We start from the raw sequence: 12,271 nt of genomic DNA, 5'->3' as shown, positions 1-12,271 counted from the left end.
ACTGCTTTTCTTGGACATTTGTATTTTAAAAAATAAATTTACATGTATTTAATTTATAAAATAAATAAAAAAAATGTCCAAGGAAAAGCAGTAGCTAAGAAAAAGATGTAGCTAAGGAATTACTTACTCATAAATTTTTCTTGAAACATATTTATAATATTACCCCTTAGCTATTATTTCTTAGCTACTGCTTTTCCTTGACATTTGTATTTTAAAAAAAATTTACATGTATTTTATTTATAATAAATAAAATGTCCAGGAAAAGCAGAAGCTAAAGAAAAGATGTAGTAGGAATTAAATGTGACTAGGGAATTATTTCTTTGAAAACATAATTCTTATAAAGCCTTCAATTTTAGTTGTTATCTTATTGCTTTTCCTTGACATTTGTATTTTGAAAAATAAATTTACATGTATTTTATTTATAAAATAAATAAAAATGTCCAAGAAAAGCAGTAGCTATGAAAAGATGAAGCTAAGGAATTAATGTGATCAAGGAATTATTTTAAAACATATTTCTATAACATCAATTCCTTAGCTACATCTTTCTTTAGCTACTGCTTTTCCTGGACATTGTATTTTTGAAAAATAAATTCACATGCTATTTATTTAGAAAAATAAATAAGAAATGTCCAAGAAAAAAAGCAGTAGCTAAGGAAAAGGAAGCTAAGGAATTAATGTGACTATGAATTTTCCTTGAAACATAATTTGGCAACATTATTCTTAGCTACTGCTTTTCTTGGACATTTTTGTATTTTAAAAAATAAATTTACATGTATTTTATTTATAAAATAAATAAAAATGTCAAGGAAAAGCAGTAGCTAAGAAAAGATGTAGCTGAGGGAATTAATGTGACTAAGGAATTATTTTTTCTTCTGAAAACATAAGCAATTCTTCAATTCCTTAGCTACTGCTTTTCCCTCGACATTTGTATTTTAAAAAAAAAAATTTACATGTATTTTATTTATAAAATAAATAAAAAATGTCCAAGGAAAAGCAGTAGCTAAGGAAAAGATGTAGCTAAGGAATTAATGTGACTAAGGAATTCTTTCCTTGAAACATAATTCTTTGGCAACATTAATTCCTTAGCTACTGCTTTCCCTTGGACATTTTTTATTTATTTTATAAATAAAATACATGTAAATTTATTTTTTTAAAATACAAATGTCCAAGGAAAAGCAGTAGCTAAGGAAAAGATGTAGCTAAGGAATTAATGTGACTAAGGAATTCATTCCTTGAAACATATTGGCTATAACCATTCTTAAGTTGATTTTTTCTTAGCTACTGCTTTTCCTTGGACATTTGTATTTTTGAAAAACAAATTCAGGTGCAATTTATTTATAAAATAAATAAATAATGTCCTGAGCAGTACAAGGAAAAGATGTAGCTATGAAAAGATGTAGCCAAGGAATTAATGTGACTAAGGAATTCTTTCCTTGAAACATATTTATAATATTAATTCCTTAGTTATTATCTTTAGCTACTGCTTTTCCTGGACATTTGTTTAAAAATTTACATGTTTTTTATTTATAAAATAAAAAAAATGTAGTAGGTAAAGAAAAGATGTAGCTAAGGAATTAATGTGACTAAGGAAATTATTCTGAAAACATATTCCTTGGCAGTTTAGTTTTCCGCTTTTCCTTGGACATTTGTATTTTGAAAAATAATTTACATGTATTTTATTTATAAAATAAATAAAAAATGTCCAAGGAAAAGCAGTATAAGAAAAGATGTAGCTGAGGAATTAATGTGACTAAGGAATTCTTCCCTTTGAAACATAATTTTAAAATATTATTCTTAGAAACATTAATTTTAGCTACTGCTTTTCCTTGGACATTTGTATTTTAAAAAAAAAATTTACATGTATTTTATTTATCAAATAAATAAAAATGTCCAAGGAAAAGAAGTGATGTAGTTATGAATTGATGTGACTAGGAATTCTTTCCTGAAACATACCTTTTGGTAACATATCTCTTTTCCTTAGCTACTGCTTTTCCTTGGACATTTTTTATTTATTTTATAAATAAATTACATGTAAATTTATTTTTCAAAAATACAAATGTCCAAGGAAGAGCAGTAGCTAAGGAAAAGATGTAGCTAAGGAATTGAGGCTGCCAAAAAATTATGTTTTAAGGAAATAATTCCTTAGTCACATTAATTCCTTAGCTACATCTTCTCCTTAGCTACTGCTTTTCCTTGGACATTTGTATTTCAAAAAAATAAATTTACATGTATTTTATTTATACAATAAATAAAAAATGTCCAAGGGAAAGCAGTAGCTAAGGAATTAATGTTGCCAAAGAATTATGTTTCAAGGATAGAATTCCTTAGTCACATTAATTCCTTAGCTACATCTTTTCTTTAGCTACTGCTTTTCCTTAGCCATTTTTTATTTATTTTATAAATAAAATACATGTAAATTTTTTTTTTTAAAATACAAATGTCTAAAGAAAAGCAGTAGCTAAGGAAAAGATGTAGCTAAGGAATTGAGGCTGCCAAAGAATTATGTTTCCTGAAATAATTTTAGTCACATTAATTCCTTAGTTACATCTTTTCTACCTGCTTCAGGACATTTTTATTTATTTCATAAATAAAATACATAAATTTTTTTAAAATACAAATGTCCAAGGAAAAGCAGTAGCTAGGGAATTAATGTGGCTAGGGAATTAGTGTTGCCAAAAATTATGTTTCCTGAAAGAATTTTTAGTCACATTATTCCTTAGTTACATCTTTTTCTTAGCTATTTTCCTTGGACATTTTTATTTATTTATAAATAAATTACATGTAAATTTATTTTTCAAAATATAAAATGTCAAGGAAAAGCAGTAGCTAAGGAAAAGATGGTAAGGAATTGATGCTGCCAAAGAATTATTATGTTTCAAGGGTTAATTCTAAACATTAATTCCTTAGTTGTTATTTTTTCTATTACATATTCTTTTACCTTTTATTTTTCTTGGACATTTTTTATTTATTTTAGAAATAAATTGCATCTGAATTTATTTTTCAAAAATACAAATGTCCAAGGAAAAGCAGTAGCTAAAGAAAAGATGTAGCTAAGGACTGAGTAACCAGTTAATTAGATGTTTTAGGACATAATTCTTGTCACATAATTCCTCAGCTACATTCTTTCCTTAGCTACTGCTTTCCTTTTTGGACATTTGTATTTCTAAAAAAAAAATTTACATGTATTTTATTTATAAAATAAATAAAAATGTCCAAGGAAGTTATAAAGTTGGTGAATTATCAAAGGTTAGTATTAAGCTTCCTTGTCATTATTATTTTATACATCTTTTTCTTTACATTGAAAAGTTCTTGACATTTTTTATTTATTTTATAAATAAAATACATGTAAATTTTTTTTTTTAAAATACAAATGTCCAAGGAAAAGCAGTAGCTAAGGAAAAGATGGGGAAGGTTAAAGAATTATGTTTCAAGGAAATAATTTGTCACATTAATTCCTTAGTCATTATCTTTTCTTTAGCTACTGCGTTTCCTTAGCCATTTTTTATTTATTTTATAAATAAAATACATGTAAATTTTTTTTTTTAAAATACAAATGTCCAAGGAAAAGCAGTAGCTAAGGAAAAGATGTAGCTAAGGAATTAATGTGACTAAGGAATTCTTTCCTTGAAACATAATTCTTAGCTACTGCTTTTCCTTGGACATTTGTATTTTAAGAAAAAAAATTTACATGTATTTTATTTATAAAATAAATAAAAAATGGCTAAGAAAACGCAGTAGCTGAAGAAAAGATGTAGCTAAGGAATTAATGTGACTAAGAAATTCATTCCTTGAAACATAATTCTTTGGCAACATTAATTCCTTAGCTACTGCTTTCCCTTGGACATTTGTATTTTTAAAAAATTAATTTACATGTATTTTATTTATAAAATAAATAAAAAATGTCCAAGGAAAAGCAGTAGCTAAGGAAAAGATGTAGCTAAGGAATTAATGTGACTAAGGAATTCTTTCCTTGAAACATAATTGTAACATCAATTCCTTAATATTATTTTAGCTACTGCTTTTCCTTGGACATTTGTATTTTAAAAAAAAAAATTTACATGTATTTTATTTATAAAATAAATAAAAAATGTCCTAGGAAAAGCAGTAGCTAAAGAAAAGATGTAGCTAAGGAATTAATGTGACTAGGGAATTATTTCCTTGAAACATAATTCTTTGGCAGTTCAATTCCTTAGTTATCTTTTATTACTGCTTTTCCTTGGACATTTGTATTTTTGAAAAATAAATTTACATGTATTTTATTTATAAAATAAATAAAAAATGTCCAAGGAAAAGCAGTAGCTAAGGAAAAGATGTAGCTAAGGAATTAATGTGACTAAGGAATTATTTCCTTAAAACATAATTCTTTGGCAACCTCGATTCCTTAGCTACATCTTTTCTCTAGCTACTGCTTTTCCTTGGACATTTGGATTTTTGAAAAACAAATTCAGATGCAATTTATTTATAGAATAAATAAGAAATGTCCAAGAAAAAGCAGTAGCTAAGGAAAAGATGTAGCTAAGGAATTAATGTGACTAAGGAATTCTTTCCTTGAAACATAATTTTTTGGCAACATTAATTCCTTAGCTACTGCTTTTCCTTGGACATTTGTATTTTAAAAAAAAAATTTACATGTATTTTATTTATAAAATAAATAAAAAATGGCTAAGGAAAAGCAGTAGCTAAGGAAAAGATGTAGCTAAGGAATTAATGTGACTAAGGAATTCTTTCCTTGAAACATAATTTTTTGGCAACATTAATTCCTTAGCTACTGCTTTTCCTTGGACATTTGTATTTTAAAAAAAAAAATTTACATGTATTTTATTTATAAAATAAATAAAAAATGTCCTAGGAAAAGCAGTAGCTAAGGAAAAGATGTAGCTAAGGAATTAATGTGACTAAGGAATTCTTTCCTTGAAACATAATTCTTTGGCAACATTAATTCCTTAGCTACTGCTTTCCCTTGGACATTTTTTATTTATTTTATAAATAAAATACATGTAAATTTATTTTTTTAAAATACAAATGTCCAAGGAAAAGCAGTAGCTAAGGAGAAGATGTAGCTAAGGAATTAATGTGACTAAGGAATTATTTCCTTAAAACATAATTCTTTGGCAACCTCAATTCCTTAGCTACATCTTTTCTTTAGCTACTGCTTTTCCTTGGACATTTGTATTTTTGAAAAACAAATTCAGATGCAATTTATTTATAAAATAAATAAAAAATGTCCAAGAAAAAGCAGTAGCTAAGGAAAAGATGTAGCTAAGGAAAAGATGTAGCTAAGGAATTAATGTGACTAAGGAATTCTTTCCTTGAAACATAATTTTTTGGCAACATTAATTCCTTAGCCACATTAATTCCTTAGCTACTGCTTTTCCTTGGACATTTGTATTTAAAAAAAAAAAATTTACATGTATTTTATTTATAAAATAAATAAAAAATCGCTAAGGAAAAGCAGTAGCTAAAGAAAAGATGTAGCTAAGTAATTAATGTGACTAGGGAATTATTTCCTTGAAACATAATTCTTTGGCAGCCCATTCCTATTATTTTTCACTACTGCTTTTCCTTGGACATTTGTATTTTTGAAAAATAAATTCACATGTATTTTATTTATAAAATAAATAAAAAATGTCCAAGGAAAAGCAGTAGCTAAGAAAAAGATGTAGCTGAGGAATTAATGTGACTAAGGAATTCTTTCCTTGAAACATAATTTTTTGGCAACATTAATTCCTTAGAAACATTAATTCGTTAGCTACTGCTTTTCCTTGGACATTTGTATTTTAAAAAAAAAAATTTACATGTATTTTAATTATCAAATAAATAAAAAATGTCCAAGGAAAAGCAGTAGCTAAGGAAAAGATGTAGCTAAGGAATTGATGTGACTAAGGAATTCTTTCCTTGAAACATAATTCTTTGGCAACATTAATTCCTTAGCTACTGCTTTCCCTTGGACATTTTTTATTTATTTTATAAATAAAATACATGTAAATTTATTTTTTCAAAATACAAATGTCTAAAGAAAAGCAGTAGCTAAGGAAAAGATGTAGCTAAGGAATTGAGGTTGCCAAAGAATTATGTTTTAAGGAAATAATTCCTTAGTCACATTAATTCCTTAGCTACATCTTCTCCTTAGCTACTGCTTTTCCTTGGACATTTGTATTTTAAAAAAATAAATTTACATGTATTTTATTTATAAAATAAATAAAAAATGTCCAAGGGAAAGCAGTAGCTAAGGAATTAATGTTGCCAAAGAATTATGTTTCAAGGAAAGAATTCCTTAGTCACATTAATTCCTTAGCTACATCTTTTCCTTAGCTACTGCTTTTCCTTGGACATTTTTTATTTATTTTATAAATAAAATACATGTAAATTTTTTTTTTTAAAATACAAATGTCCAAGGAAAAGCAGTAGCTAAGGAAAAGATGTAGCTAAGGAATTGAGGCTGCCAAAGAATTATGTTTCAAGGAAATAATTCCCTAGTCACATTAATTCCTTAGCTACATCTTTTCCTTAACTACTGCTTTTCCTAGGACATTTTTTATTTATTTTATAAATAAAATACATGTAAATTTTTTTTTTTAAAATACAAATGTCCAAGGAAAAGCAGTAGCTAAGGAATTAATGTGGCTAAGGAATTAATGTTGCCAAAAAATTATGTTTCAAGGAAAGAATTCCTTAGTCACATTAATTCCTTAGCTACATCTTTTCCTTAGCTACTGCTTTTCCTTGGACATTTTTTATTTATTTTATAAATAAATTACATGTAAATTTATTTTTCAAAAATACAAATGTCCAAGGAAAAGCAGTAGCTAAGGAAAAGATGTAGGTAAGGAATTGAGGCTGCCAAAGAATTATGTTTCAAGGAAAGAATTCCTTAGTCACATTAATTCCTTAGCTACATCTTTTCCTTAGCTACATCTTTTCCTTAACTACTGCTTTTTCTTGGACATTTTTTATTTATTTTAGAAATAAATTGCATCTGAATTTGTTTTTCAAAAATACAAATGTCCAAGGAAAAGCAGTAGCTAAAGAAAAGATGTAGCTAAGGAATTGAGGTTGCCAAAGAATTATGTTTTAAGGAAATAATTCCTTAGTCACATTAATTCCTTAGCTACATCTTCTCCTTAGCTACTGCTTTTCCTTGGACATTTGTATTTTAAAAAAATAAATTTACATGTATTTTATTTATAAAATAAATAAAAAATGTCCAAGGGGAAGCAGTAGCAGTTAATGTTGTTAGTTAGTTTATGTTTCGAAAGAATTCCTAGTCATTATCTAGTTTTATCTTTTTCTTAGCTACTGCTTTTCCTTGGACATTTTTATTTATTTTATAAATAAAATACATGTAAATTTTTTTTTAAAATACAAATGTCCAAGGATAAGCAGTAGCTAAGGAAAAGATGTAGCTAAAGATTAAGTTGTTTCCGAAATATTTCCTGTCAAATTAATTTTAGTCACATATTCCTTACTGCTGCTTTCTTAGCCATTTTTATTTATTTTATAAATAAAATACATGTAAATTTTTGAAATACAAATGTCCAAGGAAAAGCAGTAGCTAAGGGAAGATGTAGCTAAGGAATTAATGTGACTAAGGAATTTTCCTTGAAACATATTCTTGGGCATCTTTCTTAGTTGTTACATCTTTTTCTATTACTGCTTTTCCTTGGACATTTTATTTTTGAAAATAATTTACATGTATTTTATTTATAAAATAAATAAAAATGTCAAGGAAAGCAGTAGCTAAGGAAAAGATGTAGCTAAGGAATTAATGTGACTAAGAAATTCTTCCTTGATAATTTTTGGTACAACATTATTTTAGTTACTGCTTTTTCTTGGACATTTGTATTTTAAAAATAAATTTACATGTATTTTATTTATAAAATGAATAAAAATGTCCAGGAGCAGTAGCTAAGAAAAAGATGTAGCTAGGAATTAATGTGACTAAGGAATTCTTTTCCTTGAAACAATTCTTGGTACATCAATTCCTTAGCCACATTAATTCCTTAGCTACTGCTTTTCCTTGGACATTTGTATTTTAAAAAAAAAAATTTACATGTATTTTATTTATAAAATAAATAAAAAATGTCCTAGGAAAAGCAGTAGCTAAGGAAAAGATGTAGCTAAGGAATTAATGTGACTAAGGAATTCTTTCCTTAAAACATAATTTTGTACATTATTCTTAGCTACTGCTTTTTATTGGACATTTGTATTTTTAAAAAATAAATTTACATGTATTTTATTTATAAAATAAATAAAAAATGTCCAAGGAAAAGCAGTAGCTAAGAAAAAGATGTAGCTGAGGAATTAATGTGACTAAGGAATTCTTTCCTTGAAACATAATTTTTTGGCAACATTAATTCCCTAGGAACATTAATTCGTTAGCTACTGCTTTTCCTTGGACATTTGTATTTTGAAAAAAAAAAATTTACATGTATTTTATTTATAAAATAAATAAAAAATGTCCAAGGAAAAGCAGTAGCTAAGGAAAAGATGTAGCTAAGGAATTAATGTGACTAAGGAATTCTTTCCTTGAAACATAATTTTTTGGCAGCCTCAATTCCTTAGCTACATCTTTTCCTTAGCTACTGCTTTTCCTTGGACATTTGTATTTTTGAAAAATAAATTTACATGTATTTTATTTATAAAATAAATAAAAAATGTCCAAGGAAAAGCAGTAGCTAAGGAAAAGATGTAGCTAAGGAATTAATGTGACTAAGAAATTCTTTCCTTGAAACATAATTTTTTGGCAACATTAATTCCTTAGCTACTGCTTTTTCTTGGACATTTGTATTTTTAAAAAATAAATTTACATGTATTTTATTTATAAAATAAATAAAAAATGTCCAAGGAAAAGCAGTAGCTAAGAAAAAGATGTAGCTAAGGAATTAATGTGACTAAGGAATTCTTTCCTTGAAACATAATTTTTTGGCAACATTAATTCCTTAGCCACATTAATTCCTTAGCTACTGCTTTTCCTTGGACATTTGTATTTTAAAAAAAAAAATTTACATGTATTTTATTTATAAAATAAATAAAAAATGTCCTAGGAAAAGCAGTAGCTAAGGAAAAGATGTAGCTAAGGAATTAATGTGACTAAGGAATTCTTTCCTTAAAACATAATTCTTTGGCAACATTAATTCCTTAGCTACTGCTTTTTATTGGACATTTGTATTTTTAAAAAATAAATTTACATGTATTTTATTTATAAAATAAATAAAAAATGTCCAAGGAAAAGCAGTAGCTAAGAAAAAGATGTAGCTGAGGAATTAATGTGACTAAGGAATTCTTTCCTTGAAACATAATTTTTTGGCAACATTAATTCCTTAGCCACATTAATTCCTTAGCTACTGCTTTCCCTTGGACATTTTTTATTTATTTTATAAATAAAATACATGTAAATTTATTTTTTTAAAATACAAATGTCCAAGGAAAAGCAGTAGCTAAGGAGAAGATGTAGCTAAGGAATTAATGTGACTAAGGAATTATTTCCTTAAAACATAATTCTTTGGCAACCTCAATTCCTTAGCTACATCTTTTCTTTAGCTACTGCTTTTCCTTGGACATTTGTATTTTTGAAAAACAAATTCAGATGCATTTTATTTATAAAATAAATAAAAAATGTCCAAGAAAAAGCAGTAGCTAAGGAAAAGATGTAGCTAAGGAATTAATGTGACTAAGGAATTCTTTCCTTGAAACATAATTTTTTGGCAACATTAATTCCTTAGCCACATTAATTCCTTAGCTACTGCTTTTCCTTGGACATTTGTATTTTAAAAAAAAAAATTTACATGTATTTTATTTATAAAATAAATAAAAAATGGCTAAGGAAACGCAGTAGCTAAAGAAAAGATGTAGCTAAGGAATTAATGTGACTAGGGAATTATTTCCTTGAAACATAATTTTTTGGCAGCCTCTTTTCCTTAGCTACTGCTTTTCCTTGGACATTTGTATTTTGAAAAAAAAAATTTACATGTATTTTATTTATAAAATAAATAAAAAATGTCCAAGGAAAAGCAGTAGCTAAGGGAAGGATGTAGCTAAGGAATTAATGTGACTAAGTAATTATTTCCTTAAAACATAATTCTTACAACATATCCTTAGCTATCTTTTTTTAGCTACTGCTTTTCCTTGGACATTTGATTTTGAAAACAAATTTGCTTATTTTATAAAATAAATAAAAAATGTCCAAGAAAAAGCAGTAGCTAAGGAAAAGATGTAGCTAAGGAATTAATGTGACTAAGGAATTCTTTCCTTGAAACATAATTCTTAGCTACTGCTTTTCCTTGGACATTTGTATTTTAAGAAAAAAAATTTACATGTATTTTATTTATAAAATAAATAAAAAATGGCTAAGGAAAAGCAGTAGCTAAAGAAAAGATGTAGCTAAGGAATTAATGTGACTAAGGAATTCTTTCCTTGAAACATAATTCTTAGCTACTGCTTTTCCTTGGACATTTGTATTTTAAAAAAAAAAATTTACATGTATTTTATTTATAAAATAAATAAAAAATGTCCAAGGAAAAGCAGTAGCTAAGGAAAAGATGTAGCTAAGGAATTAATGTGACTAAGGAATTCTTTCCTTGAAACATAATTCTTTGGCAACATTAATTCCTTAGCTACTGCTTTCCCTTGGACATTTTTTATTTATTTTATAAATAAAATACATGTAAATTTATTTTTTTAAAATACAAATGTCCAAGGAAAAGCAGTAGCTAAGGAGAAGATGTAGCTAAGGAATTAATGTGACTAAGGAATTATTTCCTTAAAACATAATTCTTTGGCAACCTCAATTCCTTAGCTACATCTTTTCTTTAGCTACTGCTTTTCCTTGGACATTTGTATTTTTGAAAAACAAATTCAGATGCATTTTATTTATAAAATAAATAAAAAATGTCCAAGAAAAAGCAGTAGCTAAGGAAAAGATGTAGCTAAGGAAAAGATGTAGCTAAGGAATTAATGTGACTAAGGAATTCTTTCCTTGAAACATAATTTTTTGGCAACATTAATTCCTTAGCCACATTAATTCCTTAGCTACTGCTTTTCCTTGGACATTTGTATTTAAAAAAAAAAAATTTACATGTATTTTATTTATAAAATAAATAAAAAATCGCTAAGGAAAAGCAGTAGCTAAAGAAAAGATGTAGCTAAGGAATTAATGTGACTAGGGAATTATTTCCTTGAAACATAATTCTTTGGCAGCCTCAATTCCTTAGCTACATCTTTTCCTTAGCTACTGCTTTTCCTTGGACATTTGTATTTTTGAAAAATAAATTTACATGTATTTTATTTATAAAATAAATAAAAAATGTCCAAGGAAAAGCAGTAGCTAAGGAAAAGATGTAGCTAAGGAATTAATGTGACTAAGGAATTCTTTCCTTGAAACAAAGATTTTTGGCAACATTAATTCCTTAGAAAACATTAATTCCTTAGCTACTGCTTTTCCTTGGACATTTGTATGAAAAGATGTAGCTAAGGAATTAATGTGACTAAGGAATTCTTTCCTTGAAACATAATTCTTAGCTACTGCTTTTCCTTGGACATTTGTATTTTAAGAAAAAAAATTTACATGTATTTTATTTATAAAATAAATAAAAAATGTCCAAAGAAAAGCAGTAGCTAAGGAATTGTTGTGACTCAGGAATTATTTCTTTGAAACATAATTTTTTGGCAACATTAATCCCTTAGCCACATTAATTCCTTAGCTACTGCTTTCCCTTGGACATTTTTTATTTATTTTATAAATAAAATACATCTGAATCTATTTTTCGAGAATACAAATGTCCAAGGAAAAGCAGTAGCTAAGGAAAAAATGTAGCTAAGGAATTGAGGTTGCCAAAGAGTTATGTTTTTAAGTTATAAGTCATTTTCCTTGTACATCTTTTCCTTAGCTACTGCTTTTCCTTGGACATTTTTTATTTATTTTATAAATAAAATACATGTCAATTTATTTTTTTTGAATACAAATGTCCAAGGAAAAGCAGTAGCTAAGGAATTAATGTGGCTAAGGAATTAATGTTGCCAAAGAATTATGTTTCAAGGAAATAATTCCTTAGTCACATTTATTCCTTAGCTACATCTTTTCCTCAACTACTGCTTTTCCTTGGACATTTGTATTTTTAAAAAATAAATTTACATGTACCACTTATTGGCAAATACCGCTGAGGAAAAGATACATCCAAATAAATCAATTCGTTGTCTAGATTAATATTACAGCCCTATCCCTATATTAAAATAAAATTATTGTATCAAATGGCTGTTAATTTAGACTGGACTA

The sequence above is a fragment of the Aphidius gifuensis genome, linkage group LG3, assembly GCF_014905175.1.
Source record: "Aphidius gifuensis isolate YNYX2018 linkage group LG3, ASM1490517v1, whole genome shotgun sequence".
In the NCBI taxonomy this organism is placed as follows: domain Eukaryota; kingdom Metazoa; phylum Arthropoda; class Insecta; order Hymenoptera; family Braconidae; genus Aphidius; species Aphidius gifuensis.
The sequence above is the reverse complement of the archived record's forward strand: the minus strand, read 5'-3'. Positions refer to the sequence as shown.